At 43.4% G+C, this 15,925-nt stretch overlaps 1 protein-coding gene across 3 annotated transcripts in view; it reads right to left on the reverse strand.

The window, feature by feature from the left end:
• Positions 1 to 10,931: 10,931 nt before the first annotated feature.
• The window catches only part of LOC142564812 (monocarboxylate transporter 12-like), a 44,039-nt gene continuing 39,045 nt past the window's right edge, over positions 10,932 to 15,925 (reverse strand). For 2 of the 3 annotated variants that reach the window (XM_075675978.1, XM_075675976.1), the window contains exon 5: positions 13,132 to 13,270. The gene's annotated coding sequence lies outside the window, so the exon portion shown is untranslated. Of the gene's footprint in view, positions 11,010 to 13,131; positions 13,271 to 15,925 lie in introns of those variants that run through there. The other variant, XM_075675977.1, reaches the window with a different exon arrangement.

Below are 15,925 nucleotides of genomic sequence, written 5' to 3' on the forward strand. Positions count from 1 at the left end.
GCTTTTGCTGTCTATCACTTCACTTATGTGGCTCGATTATTCAAATGGAAGCAGGCACAACTTAAGAAACTGAATGTGATGCTCAGGAAGCTCGTTAAAGTAGCCCTAGGGATACCCAGTAACGCTGCAACCGACAAACTTATGAGTCTAGGGGTGCACAACACAATGGAATAAATCGCGGAGGCCAAACAGGTAGCGCAACACGAAAGATTGACAAAATAACGAGCTGGCAGTAACATATTACAGGTAATAGGTGCAGAGCTGAATACATCAAGGAACCCAATAGAGGCTGAAGTAGAATTAAGGACTGACGTTAGGAACAAGATCAGAACCAACCCTCTCCCCAGAAACATGCATCCAGAATATAATGTCGAAAGGAGAAAGGCAAGAGCTAAAGCACTCTTGCAGGAAATAGAGCAGCAGAACCAACAGGCAGCTATGGTGGATGCTGCCTGAGTGAAAGGTAAAGAGGCATATACGGCCATTGTCTGAAATTATCAAGGGAAGGTGCAAGAAGCTATCACTATTTTTACCAAGGACCCCATGATGGCGGAACAAGTGGCAATTGCTCTAGCCATCAGGAGAAATAAGTGGGCCTGCATTTAGAGTGATTCGAAACCCACTATAATGTGTTTTGATAAAGGCAACGTAACTGGAGTTGCAGCTAAACGTTTTGAAAACATAGGGATTATGAGAACTGAAATCCGGTGGTTCCCTGCGCATATGGGGAAGGTGGACGAGACTCGGGTAAACCTCAATGAGGTTGCTCAGGACTTGGCATGAGGACTTGTTAACCATGACAGCCACAACCGAGCTGTTCACCATCAAGCCAGTGTATCTAGAGATCATTTAATAACATACAATGACATTACCAAACATTACTATTTAGGACGCAGGCAATTACCATTGCCACATTCAAAACTGAACAGGGCTCAGGCAGTCTCGCTGCGCCTATTGCAAGCAGACAAATATCCCACACCGTACACCTTTAATAAAATATATCCAGAGACGGAGATTAAGATGAACAGAAACGATTGTAATGGCATCATTGGAATCAGACATATGCTGGCGGGGTGTCCCGCGACTCTCCCCAACCTCGTTGAAGAATGGACAAAGAGGGAGAATAGGATTCAAAGCCCATTGTTTCAGGACCAACTAAGGGCTGTCCAGAGGGCCCATGATGTCACTGAAAGGCTTGGCCTGACAGTGCCAACGTGGGAGCGGCTCGCCTTGGCTTAAGAAGTCGAGCCTCCGGACCTCACTATAATAAGAGTTTTCACACACACACACAGCAGGTTCTCCGCTGCTAACTTTAGTGACATTCCGCAGTTGAGCATAACAAAAAGCAGCAGTTAAATTGCCGGTCTTGAAGGACAAATTGATCTTGATAAACAATTTTAGGCCCCCTTTAAACGGTTCAAGATTTGTTTTGACTAGAGCAGTTGAGCTACAGTTGCATGTATAAAGCTTGCAGAGAAAGCGTGCTGCCAATTTCTCAGTTCTCTTGATCATGTAAAATAGATGTTTCTGATCTAGGTCCCCTATTATGTCTGCGATTTCAGTGACTGATCTGAAAAGCGTCTCATGTGCGCTTTGTTTAACTGCTGCTGAAGTGTCGCGTGGTCTCCTGTGCACAAATAGAGCTTGCAGATAAGACAATATGTGGTTGCCAGTTAAGGCTGCTAGCTATCGTAGGTCCTAAATAATTTACTTGGTCATACAGGGTAATTTTAGTTCATTGAACTCTTTATATTAGCTTGAAGGGTGCTTTTTTATTGGTAAATGGCACACACTTCATGTTAGTTGCATTAAATTTTATGCCCCATTTCATGCGCCAAGCATGTATATTTTTGTAAAGTTGCTAAGGCTGTCACGGACGTGCTGATTGTTTCATTTGTGTAAACTGCACAATCGTCCACACACACACCCGTATTTGAACAAATCATTCTACACAGGATTGAATATCATTAATGCAACTGAAAATATTGCAAGTGCTAAAACTGAGCCTTGGCGTACTTTACAGGAGACGTCTGGGTAGCCAGAAATACTTATGAACTTCCCTGCACCACTTTAGACGCCGTTAAAAAACGGAAGATCTATCAAACAGTCTTGTTGATAATACCAAAGGCTAGATTGAACAAGGCCAGGCTTGTTCAGTAAGCATTGACGTGGAACAATGTCAAACGCTTTCGGGAAGTATACAAAGACTGCGTCGACACGACTCCCCTGTTTAAGTGCATAGAAAAGATCATGAGATATCTATGCAGGTGGTATAGTGGTTGAGAGTTCATACCAAGAACTACATTGCCGATTTAAAAATAAGAATAATACTTGTATGATCGGTAAATCAACGAAAAGTAATATGTTCTATAACTTCTCCCGGGACAACTAGCACAACGAGACTATTCGCGGGCCCGTTACGTCACAATGCAGCAACCTGCTTACGTGCACCCTTTTCCAAACTGCAGATGACTCTAACCAACCATATGTCATGACTGTAGCAAAGCTGTTCTCGTCCTTGTCTTGCTTTGGTGTTGTGAATTTGTTCGCGTCGTAATACACTTTGAGCCAAATCGTTGCACAAAATGTCGTATGTCAGTTAAATGGGAAACTCAATATTTGCACTGATTTTCGAATGTTATACTTAGGAATCATTCGGTTTTTATTGGCGTAACTAGTGCACTGGTAAAAGCGGCTGTTGTCAGGGCGGGTCAGCGTTCAATGCATAAAAAGAAAGGCTGTCTCCATGGGTACGAAGTTAGAAAGCTGTGCTTGCTGGAACTAATTAAAAGGACCTTCAATTTTCATGCTCGCAAGAAATTGTTTTTTCTGCTTGCTTCACCGTTGGTTTCTCGGTGCATTGTTTTTTCTTGAGCTGGGCTTGTCATTATGACGCTTCGGGTTTAGTGGAAGTAGACGATTCTAGAAAAGACAGAAACGAAATGAAGTTAGAAGCGGAAACGATAGATACCCTTCTGGTTACACTACAAGCAGCGAAGTGAAAGACGTCAAGAGTGCGTAGCTGTGTGCAAGCAATGACCTCAGGGATGCATCTCACTTCCCGACATTGCTTGGGGGTAGATTTAGTTGTTTTTTGATAAGCCACGGGCAACATTGTCTTTTCTTCCAGCGCGCTTTTGTTGCGTGTAACGCAAGGGCGAAATGGTGACAAATAAAAGCCTGCGCACGATGTGCGCAGAGCGGAACACGAGTAAGAACAACCTGCGAGGAGAAGCACGTCTACATAAAGTGCTCGCTGTGTGTGGGCAAAGTAAAAACAAGTAAACGTATACAAATGAATTAAAAAAGTTCAAGGAAAAGATGCAAACAGGACAGTAAATAAGCGGTCATTGACACTTGACATATCTCGTGAACAAGTAATCTAACATATGCACATATGCACACATGTGCTCAAGGTGGGCGCAGATGTGACAGCACATGCCGTACGTGTGACACCTCTCAAGCTGTCTATACAGCTTTTTCCCTGGCTGTCCTCGCAACACCAGTTGCGGAAATAAACCTTCAAACCAAACCAATATTTGGAGGCTTTCTCTCATCAAACAGACAGGAATTTCCCTCGTGACACATCTGCCAGTTCAGGGGAGAATGAAAATACGTTACCAAAAAAGCTGAATTTACAAAGTTCTTAGTTTTGCTGTTGCCAATGTGCCGACCTTAAACTGTCCTTTATTTATTCTTAGAATACATTAGGTGTCGGTCAGCAAATGTGCGGTCGCCTGTCCTGTTCGTGCCTTTTTTTACGCCCTTTCAATTTGTGCCGTATACTGAACCAACTCGGACAAGACGCTTAGTTGACGTAATTAACAAATGCAGACAACTAGCCTGTATTTACTACTACGACTACTCGTTTCTATTCATAGGTTAGCTTTCGCACTCTAGAAGCGAGCAATTTTCAGAGTTGAGGGACGAAGCAAGTCCCTGTGCGTGTGGCTCCTGGTTGCAGCATCAATTAGACTTCGGCTTGCTAAGCACCAGGCCGAAGTCAAACCAAACTTTCTCTAGTCCAGAGGCGTTTTGACGTTTCTGATGTAACATCGCGCGTGCCTGTTAAGTTATTTGCAAGAAGGCTATTGTAGTTTGAATATTACTAGATGCATTTTTACCTAACCCAATAGATCACCAACACTGTAAAACTGTCTACACTGTGCTTTCCTCACCTGATAAGTGAACTTGGAGCTGCCGCCTCTTCAAGCGGAAAATACAATCCTGCGGAGTGAATATACATTTAAAACATCACCTCTTAGTGAGATTGGGTTATTGCGCAAAGTTGAATAATATCAAAATTTTAGAGTGCACTCAAGCGGATACGACTAGTGCGATACGTTATATGCGCAGAAATTAAGTGTGCTGAAAAAAAACTGCGAGAATTATTCTACTGTAGACAAACGCTTGATATAACAAAAACGTAGGGGATAAAACTCGGTGGAAGTATTGCTCGCCTTGAAAGATAGAATTTTCACCAGGCAGCTAGAGGATAGAAATGCAACAAATTCCAACGAGCTTGATTTCGTATTCCGTAGAAATTTCTTTATATTAAGCAGGGGTGTGGGAATAGTCATTTTCAAACCTAATTTAACACTAATCAAATAGTTCCGAAAGCAATTGATGCAAATGGAGCATCGAAAGCTTTCCAAACAAAGACGGCCGTTTCACCGATTATTTATTATATGCGTCTGTTGAGAAAGGAATATTAGCAATCAAAATTCTTTCTAAGAGGTTTTTTTTGTTGTGTACAGAAAGTGCTAGTTGGGCTCTTATTGCTCGTCGATTGCAAAGCTGAAAATAAATTTTTACAATTGATTTGATGGACAGTTATGCAAAGGCAATATATGCTCTGTCGGAATTGTTCTCTATCTAAAAAGTTGAAAAATATTTCAATGTTTTTTTCAGCTTCATTGTTTATTGTTTACTTGTTTTTCGACTACCTGCATTTGGTTGAAATCAGAGAACAGGAATCAAGAAAACACTTCCTAATGTTAAGAACGAGGAAGAAAGAATATTTGGTTACCAAAGTAGAATTTTCTAGCCATACACGACAAACGCCTTACTTACCCTTCGTCAGTGCCGACAGGATATACCGAAATTACGCCTTGACGCCCTGTAAAAAGGGTGAAGACTCAATACTCAGTGTCGGGCTTGAATATACGTTCATCTTGCTATTATTCGCTATCCTCATGCTTGAAAAATTTCTCTACAGTACTGTTTTGTCAACAGCTATTTTGCACACTCGTGTCACGTAGACATCCTTGGTCATTAAATCAATATAATTTAGGAGCTCAAACTTATTCCTGTACGACTAGACCTTAAGGCTACTGAAAATGCATACCTTGTTTTGGTGACCTTTCCTGATATTCTTAGAATGTTATACGCAGAAAAACTACCTGGCAGGATTAGTTTCAAAATGACAAGCGTTCAGCCACCTTAGAAAACCAGACAATGAAGACAAGCAAAGCGCAAGAAAAACTGACTACCCTTCAATAGTGCATTATACTTATCAACTTATTCTACATCAAAATTAAGTAATATAGAATAATTATTATTCGCACTATTAAAAGAAAACCGGTACATTTCAAATGGAAAGTTTCTGCATGGTGAGTGCGGCGTTTGACTCATAGCGACATGGTGACGGCTTTCCCCCTGTTGTGCTTCTGGAGTACTTATACATTTGTATTTGTTGCACAGGTCTTCAACCGCTTCCTAGCACCTCTAGAGGCTATGCTGTAAGATGCGGAACGTGCTTAAGATGCCTTAGTCTTAGTATGTGTTCTCATCAGTCGGTCGTTCGATTAGCCCTCTTGTGCTCCTTTGGGCACTGCCAGAGCAGAGACCGCATGAGCAAAGGTGAGAGCATATCGTATTGGTGTCTTATAATTACCCGGAGCATTTATCTGGCTACTTGAACTACGTTATTAACCCACATTGTACATTTTAAATGGCTGAACTTAGCTGTATAATTCTTGCGTGTTAGTGGTTGCATATTTCAAGCAATAAATATTAAAAAAAGAGCATCCAATGAAGATAGCGTAATACTAGGGCTACGTCTCGATAGGGTGAACAGACTGACACGGCTTTCCCGTAAGTTAAAGTGAAAAATTAAAGAACCAACAAAATCGACTTAGCTTTAAAACTGATTCTAACGTTTCCTTACAGCCTGCCTACGGCAACTGCAACTGTTAGGAATACAAGGGATGTCCAGAAATTAATAATTTTTATATTACGCCTAGTTTGAAAACCGTGCATCAGGAACAGGTGGTGAAAATCCATGATACTTCAGTTTGTATTTTCCATGAAGTTTTGAACAGGCAGTGCACATTAAAATTATGAATAACATGATTGACCTCGCATTTCAAGAAATCTAGGGAGAATATCAGAAAAAGTTGCGGTAGATTTGATATTATGTAGCACATAAGCCTTGAACGCTGATCTCCTTTATTATGTAAGCAATAACGAATACAATTAAATTATTTAATTGACAATAATTTGTGGGGACCAAGACAAGAAGTCTCGAAAAATGTCGCTTGACAGGCGAATGAACTTCATGACACTGAATTTATTTCTAGAATACGTTGAAATGTGCAGACTGGAAATACATAAAACAAAAAGAATGATACAGCTAAATGGTGCGTACAAAATCATATATGGCTTGGCACTGCAAAAATCCAGCGGGAACCTCGTACACGAAAACTAGATAGGTGGGCTTGTAGTTATTAAAGAAGAAAAACGAAAAAAAAACAAGTACGCTGAACAAGCGAACGATGCTTATTGGAGGATGAATGAGAGTACCCAGCATAGCAGAAAAGAACCATTTATGAGTGCATGGCCTAAACTACGCACAATGTAAATAGAAAAAAAAAAGCAACGCAATTCAAATAGCATGCAAGAAGTACTGATCTAGAAATAAAAAGAATAAAAATCTAGAAAATTGAGTACATATTTACGTAAGTACACCGGATGGTTCTCCAGAAGCTACTACACTTACATGAACATCCTTTATTAATTTGATAGCCGTATTGTAACAGTAACAATATTATATGGCTGATTATGTTCCTGAACGGTATGAGTATACTTACCTGCACAACGTCGTTGGCACTCGTCCAAGGTGGCGAAGTTATTGCGCGTTCCCCCGCAGCCGTAGTACCAAAAACCGACGCACCGGCCGGCGTAAGGGTCGTAGTAGTATCGGGTTGACCCACTGCGCCATCCCCAAAAGCAGTAATTCCCATGGCTCGGGTACACGCGGCATCGGTCCGGTATCCACGGCCAGAATCGATCTGGAATAGAATAGCCATTTTGTCACTTTCAACTTGATTTTGATTTTCTTGACAAGTACAGAATTTCCCGTGTCTGGACTTGGTTTCAGCTCGCATTAATGCCACACAATCTTTTTATGCGAGGGCGGATCCATCCAACGACTCAAGCAGACCACCTTTCAAATGTTGCAAATGGTCAACCGCATCACCACGAAACAGTACGGACTGAAAGAACACATAACACAGCCAGTCAAGGCCCTGATAATTACGCGCATTACCTACGCTGACCCGTACCTACCCCTCGCTCCCAAAGGGAAACATCAATTAGAAATACTTCCGAGGAAAGCATACAAGCAAGCGATAGACCTGCCACTAGGAACAGCCGCTCTCAGGCTCGAAGCCCTAGGAGTCCATAATACAATAAAAGAAGTCATAGACGCCCACCTCACAAGCCAACGCGAACGCCTCGCCCTCACACCTACAGGAAGAACAGTCCTAACGCGCCTAGGCTACCCTACACCCGGCAAAGGCCACGAACAAGCAATCTATCTGGCCCCCAACATCCGGGAGCGCATCAGAATAGCCCCTATCCCCAAAAGCGTGCGCCCGGAACATCATGCCGGCATCGCTAAGTTCGCGCAAAGACCCTCCTGACAAGATATGTTAGTTTCCCAAACACACTAAACACAGATGCCGCACAGTACACCCCGAAAACAGCCATGAGGGCCACCGTTGTCGACCATAACCTTCAGGAGGTGGTATCGATGACGTTCCGCACTGCCGGCGCCCTCGAAGTGGAGGAGACAGCCATGGCCTTGGCCATCACCTCTAGTCTAACTAACGAGCACGTCACAATTATTACTGGCTCCCAGGCAGCTTGCCGCAGCTACGCGTAAGTAGAACATCTTCCATCGCCCAACGACTCTACAAACAAGCCTCCCGATTCGCGGACATTGAAACAGTGTGGACCCCAGGACACGAGCCGTTCCGTGGAAATCAGCGTGCACATGATATAGCCCGGGCTCATGCCTCCCGGGCGCAACAAAAGGGATACGGCCGTATCTATGGAGCCCGTGCGTTTTACAATACAACGCCCTACTACAATGTCACAGGTTGAACAGACGGCAATACCCACCTCCACGCAAGAAAATCTCACGTGAAAACGCCGTAGCGTCGGACGACAATTACAAACCAACACAGACCCCCATTTAAGCAGACTATACGCAATACACCCTACACTATACTCATACACATGCGACTACGCCTGCCTATATCACACTACCTGAGCGTGCCACAACGTAAAGGCAGCCCCGCAAATACCCAAACCAACACGCGAGCAGCGGGAGGCCGTGCTGACTAGCTCGGATCCTGGTGACCAGAAACAAATGGTGCGGCGGACCTGGGTGACAGAAAGAGCCGCAGGAGCCCTGGACTGACGGCGCATCCCTGCAGAAGTAGGATGACCCCTGCGTGTCCTTTTTTTTCAATGAATGTTTTTAGTCTTATCCCTCCTCAGAACCCGAACGTAGGCGTTACGTTTTTGAAATGTGTGGCCGAGGATTGGCAGCGTTGCTTTTATGTTGTTAACGAATGAGAGAGTTCACTAGCAGAACAAATACGACCAGCGTATAGAATTGGAGGGAAAGTTTGGCACTGTGGGAAATTTAACTTGTGCTATACATGTTCTTGCGTTCTGCATCCCCCTGACACGGTTAGGAAATACGAAGAGAAAACCCATCGTATCTTATTCAGCAAGAAAGCTCCACAGCCACTGAAGCTGACGGACGTATCCAACAGCATTGACACTCCGTTCGTGTGTCACTTGGCTAATTAGCCACATTTCAGTAAACTTGAGCCTTTGGACAGGTCAGTTCAATTGAAAAGGACACTTTCTTAAATGCGATAAACAATAGTTTCATTCATTTTGATAACTCAGGGAGATAATATAGAACGTTTCTCATTATTGAACTTGTGTGTTGTAGCGTTAGATCTCCAGTGACCATGAGAAATACAGCTCAAGCGTATCGCTCGTTTTTAATACCACGCATTGTGAACGCAGTGGAAGCTGAAATTATAAGCATTACATGGTACATGCCTTATTTTAAATGTGCTAAATAGTGTTAAAGATGCTAAATGGTGCCCGGAGTTTAAGTATGGAGGCGTGGGAGTGAATGTTAGGTGCGATGTGCGGGAAAATGTTAAAAGGGTAGGTTCTTATTGGGAGTTACATAAAAATTGACAAACGTTCTTTTTCTACAAGTTACAGGTGTCGTATAAAACGCATAGAAATTTCAAACGGTACCGTGGAAGAAACAAAAATGGCAGCGTCCTTGAATTAATTAAACAGGGGCGGCAGGTTACGGGTGTTTGATGCAGAAATTTTCTATTCGTTATGTGGGCGTATTTACGATCTGAGTTTAAACTATACCCGCTGCGTTGCAATATCTAGAACTACTGTCGACTCCAAATTTGTCAAAAACGCAGCCAGCTTTATGGATAGTGCACACATGCAGGTTGGGGAAAGAATGTGACCTTTGCTAAGTAATAGCTGTTCAAGTCCTCCAAAGCGCTGAAAATGCCGTTAACGTTCTCGTTTTCGGTTATCGCATGAACAGGGATCCTCATGAAGTACACCGTCTGCATGCTCAGAAAGCTATGTTCCAGCGGCACCTGCTTCTTTTTCATTGCAGCTGGAGAATGAAATCATTGCCTGCTCTGGTCATGGACATGTCACGTTTTGAGGCTATACAAATTGATGAAAACCATTTTTCAAATGATGCCGCCCAACTCGTATAGACGTTACATGCGGACCCCTCAGATCTGTCTTACAGAACGGCTTAGGTTCATTTAGTTAGTAAATAATAAATAAATAAATACAAACATTTGGCAGCGTGCCTCGATGATTGAATACGTTTCTGAGTTCGAACATATACTATTCTGTTCCATAGCCCACAAGGCATAGGTTACGCTATAGAATCCATAATTAACATATTGTTGAAATAGGGAGGCATGCTAGGAATTAAGTGCGGCCAAAGTTTAACATGATAGAATAATTACTGGCTTTACTGTGGAACAAGTGCATACGTACACCTCCGGAATCTCGGACGGCTTGGACTAAAGTCATCATACAGTAATGTTCGTATTCTTGCCGCTAATTAACAGTTAACGAGCTTCTTGCGTCGGTATGCAATCACCGCTTGAACAGAAACAGCACCGGAGAACAGGATGTCAGGGAGGGAGAGACAACGGTGCTGCCTTTCTCACTTTCTGTTCCTTTTAGCTGTTTCTGCTAAAGGAACAGCTAAAGATTTGCATGAACCAACGGGCCCAAATGGCTACTCTTGTGCATGTTGTCACGGCCGCTCCACCTGCAAAAAGATTGACTAGAATTGTTTTAGCCCTGACGCAATTCAGTCGTCTTACTTGGTGCAAGTGTAAATAAAAAGTAAATGGCTTGGCTGCAAAAGAGAACGGAATATTTGCGACAGTTGTTTTATTATACTCAAAGAACATGGGATGTAATAAAAAGCAGACACATAGTGCTTTCGCATTAAAAAAAAGGAAACTTACGTTTGGTGCACGTTTGCTGGCACTCCATCATAGTGGGGAAATTGTTGCCCGCATACGTGCACTGCCGGCCTTGGACACAGGTTTTGTTCGTCGGGTTGTAGTAGAAAACGAGGTGTTCAGTGCCCTTCTCACAGGACGATAGAGGCCGCGGAGCTTTGCACACGTCACCTGAAATACACCGTGCAAGTATACGACGTTGCGACGATTCAGCGAGTTTTCGTCAGAAGCAAATTTCGAAGAATACATCGCAGGATTCGAGTAGCAGCTCTTCTATTTATACGGGTCCTTTGCTTTAAAAGCGGGAAAGTACTGTTGCGGAGATAAAGCGATATCGCTGTTGGTCGAGAAATTCGTTTAACTGAACCTGCATCTTGATCATCTGCCTCACACAGTGAAATCGCTTGCCCGAATTCATAGACGGGGAAATAATAAACCCAACCGCGCGGGCGAGAACTGGCAACCCATGTTTATTCGGAGACACGCATTTATTGGGCACACTGCTCACTAAGTGAACGTAATACGGCGACATAAAGTAAGCAGAGGAAGGCCAAAACTATTACAAACTTCTCTATGTAATAAAAGTAGTAACGACTGACAACCAACAATGCAAAACAACTATTTTTCCCCCAATACAACAAGGACGACTTGTATGCATGACTTCCTTATCTGTTTTCGAAAAAGACTGTCCCTCTTGTTCGCTTACCTCGGTTTATATAACACTGGCTATGTATAGAGTTTCGTGTGAGTACTCACATTGTTGTGACCAGGTATGACTTTTTGAACGAGTTTATCTGTTATGTACGGGATGCGCGTAAAAATGCGTATCATTCCCCGGTAAACATCGGGTCGCAGTGCGTGACTGAGCTGCACGCGTTTCGTCGTCCCCGTCTGGTAGCGCTGTCAAGTGCTTCCGTGACTTCTAACTAATTAAAACACCCTGACGAAACGTGCTCTAGATTAATACGCTTTAGACGCTATACTAAAACGTAATAGACTAGTCAAGGGATTTGTTACGTGATGAGACCTACGTCAAGACCACGGAGAAACAACGCGTGACTTTTGGATGAGTTTTTCACAAAAGCCAGCCAGTCCTTTCGATCGGAATAATGTTAACTTGATAATGGTACTACGCCACGGAACAGATTCGCATAAAAACTATAACGTCTCCTCATAAACAAGACGCTGTTGCATAAACGCGTCACTCGTTAGCATTGAGCATTCTTATCGTTACAGTGGAATAATGTTTTTAAGTTGTTTTAGAAAAAAAGAGCTCCTAAAGTATAAGAACGCAGGAAAAAAAGAAACCCGCTATGGAAAAATGAGTGACTTAAGAACGCCGGCCAGGATCCAATGCCGGTCTGTGATAGTTATTGCGCAGAACTGAATCGCCTCTCTGTCTTGGAACATCATTGGCATCAATGTCTTTTTTGTGTGTTTTTTCACGCGAACGTTTAATTTTGAAGGCCGAACCCCATGATAGTGAAGGTCACAGTGGCTTAAGTCCTTTCCAACTGAGAAAAAAAAGCGACAATATTTTCTTCGCGTGGCGATTTTCGTGCATAGCAGTCAGTTGCTGCCCCTAACTACTTTCCGGAGTAGAAAAGCGGTTTCGTAATAAAAATCCACTCCTAATAATTTCTGCTTGGCTATACAGAGGATTAAGGGTGGCTTTGTGCAGTGCGATTAGACAAGAACGACTACGGTGTTGTGTCGTAAAGGTCGATTAGCGTTTGAAAGTACTATGAGCTAGCTGCTTGCTCGGGACGGCCACCTCTTGCGGAGTGGTAAGCGCACGACACTGCGAAGCACAGCGGTGATGACGAAACTCAATCGTTATTAAGCCAAACATGAGAAATTTGCATTGTCCTTTATTACAGGCAAAACAATAACGCATCTGGGCTGCTTTGATGTACGTTGCAGAGAATGTGTGGACGTGACACGTGGTCGGTTTGAGCAAAATGTCAAGTAAAGCGAGGCTTTCGTGAGGAAGGCCTCTTGTCTCTGTCTCTCATTAAAGCGCACACACACACACACACACACACACACACACACACACACACACACACACACACACACACACACACACACGCACACACACACACACACACACACACACACACACACACACACACACACACACACACACACACACACACACACATATATATATATATATATATATATATATATATATATATATATATATATATATATATATATATATATATATATATATATATATATATGCAAAGAAGGAACATGCTTATGCTTACTACTACGGCAAATTCCGTCGCATTCATCTTTCGATCTGAAAGGGCCCCTTGGTACGCAACTCTGCACACACTTCTTAATTCTTGCGTTGTACAGCCAAGTTGGCGAAGGGCATCCTGTATACTTCAATACTGCTTGGCTTACAAGGCACCTTTGATCTGAAATTGGAGACGAATTATAAGCGTTACTTATAGGAGGTATGTCTCAAAAGCTCATGCAGTGCGTGAGCAAAAAAAAAAAGAAGACTGGTTGTGGGTGTTGCAGCGCCCCTCTCTTGCACTCTCCATTTAAAAGGACGTGGTTTACTTCTCACGCCAGCCAGACTGCTAAGGACAAGGCAGAACTTGATGCGTTCATGTTTTGTGTAAACTATGTTAGTTCAATATAAAAATATCAATGCCGAATTTGTTTCGAAACGCAGCAAAAACTAATGAAATGTTGCAAAAGCCCCATAAAAATGATACCCTAAAACCAACTTCTGTTTTGAAGTAGGTCCTATGGTTTCGGGAAAACCGTGATGACTCACGGACGATGCAAGATCAGGACGCCCCCCCGTCGTGCAAGCTCGAGTTATCAATCGTGTGCGTTTTTTTGCGCTGAGGGGCCGCTGAAAGGCTGTTGAAATGATGGCCAACGCCCTTGTTTTGTTCAAGTGGTCTGCTTACCAGATTTTGATCAGAAATAGGAAATGAAAAATGTTTGTGCCACGATGGCGCCGATACTGCTGCCGACTCCGGAGCGAAAGTTGGAACGAAAAGAATGCTGCATTGATAGGAAAGCACCAGACAGCGATGAATTCTTGTGAACGGTTATCATCGGCGACGAAACATGTATTTACGAATACGACATCGAGCTGCAGTCGTACAGCAATGAGCGGAAAAAGAAATTGAGGCAAGAACGAAAACATCGTGAAAGAATAAATAAAAAGATCAAAGTCGTGTTGTCCTTGCTTGTTGACTGCCATGGAATTGTGCAACACGAATTTTCTTAAAGTCAAACTGTCAGTAGAGCTTTCTGCGTGCAGGTCCTGAAAATGTGTCGAGACCGACGTGCTTCCCTCGGCAGCCCGATAATTCCCTTGTGCAGTCTGCGTTGATAGCACGTGAGTTTTTGGTACGCCAATGCTTGCACTCCGTTAGAATACCCTCCCTACTCACCGGATTTAGCCGCCTGATACTTTTTTGTTCCCCAAATGCAAACTGGGGAAGGCATTTCCGCAAAGTTGGGGGAGCTCGTAACAGAAGGGGACTTCCAAAGATGCTTCTAGCAATGGAAGAAGAGACAGAACCAGTGAATTGCGCCCAATGCAGGGTGTTTTGAAGGCAATCCTATTCTTGTATATGAAAGTTTATGAAAAAAGGTTTTAGGCGAAACAAGGTAGTTGCAGCCGTATGAAGCAAAACAGACAAAGAAACCAGGGAAAGCGAGAGTATTAGTTTAAATGCAGAAAGAATCAGGAAAAAATAGGAGCCAAGGGGGACAAAAAAGACAAATCGCCGTCGTAGGAGACGAACCCGTATCTCAGCTCCTGAATAACATATGCGGTGCTTTATAATTAACTACTACAGTGTCATCCACCTCTCCATTTCCTGTAGTAGATGAACATGTGCACCAGATTTAGCCTTGGGATTGTTGTCCTGCATCACTCACGGCCACGGCGGCAGATGCGAAACATCCTTTCAACCACAGGCGTCGCGTGGTGTGGTAGCACAGGAGCAGGCATCTGGCCAATAACACCTACCGAACCACCACGTAGTAAGTCTGCCAAGGTCAAAGGTCGTCTGTACCCAATGGGGGAGAACACAAAGGAGAAACTGAGGTGCTCGGCTTCGTAAGGTTCAAACATGTGGTTTACCATTTCGAAGTTACATGTCTTTCAGTTCGGTCTGGATAGCGGGATAGAGAACTTACTTAAAAAACAAGGCGGAGCGGTCGGCCTGTACTGGCGTGCTGCAGCCTGTACTGGCGTGCTGCAGCCTCCTGCTCAGTACAGCGGGAAGAGGAAAGAGGGCGTGAAAGTGCGATGATGATGATATGGAAGAGGGGCGTGCGACCGTGAAGGCAAGTTCAACATTCGGTGGATAAACATACAGGAGTGTCATGCAAACTGTCGATACAGCTTGCTGATGCTCTGTACGTGCTGCATAAAAGTGCTTTTCCGAACATGAAAAAAGCCCGCGAATACACGGAAAGTGCCTCGAATGGAGAGTCGCGCGGCAATTTTGCGTGTATTCGCGGGCTTTTTTCACTTCACCGAAAAACACCTTTGCGTAGTACGTGTGAAGCAACAGAAAACTCTATCGGGAGTTTTTCATGTTGCCCTACAATTTTGTCACTGACACTTTTAATCTGAATATATTACTCGAGAAGTTGATTATTTATGAAAGACTAGTTATGTAATTAAGCGGTATGCAAAAAGTAATAAGAGTACCTCCAGGCGACGATACACAACATTAACTTGGTGCCGTCCAGGTACGTGGTATTTGCGTGTATATTTAAATCTTGGTGCATGATTTTTGAGACATCCGGTATAGTCTAGGGTATCTATCTGAGAATTAGTAAGAAATTAGCTCCGGGAGCACTGGCTGCTTCGCCACTTACGGCCACGGTCATTGTCATGAGGAGCGTTGGCTAGCACTCTAAGGGCTAATCTTACTTGACTACACGCGCAGACGGCATGCTCACAGGTGTGAACAACGCACATACTAGTCTAACGTCCAGTATGTTCAACAATACCTATAGGGCAGTGCCCGACATTTTGAATGTGTAAAAATAGTGTTTGAAGTTCTCGGCGGAAAATTAGGATGATGTAA

Source organism: Dermacentor variabilis, chromosome 11 (assembly GCF_050947875.1).
Source record: "Dermacentor variabilis isolate Ectoservices chromosome 11, ASM5094787v1, whole genome shotgun sequence".
NCBI classification, from domain to species: Eukaryota; Metazoa; Arthropoda; class Arachnida; order Ixodida; family Ixodidae; genus Dermacentor; species Dermacentor variabilis.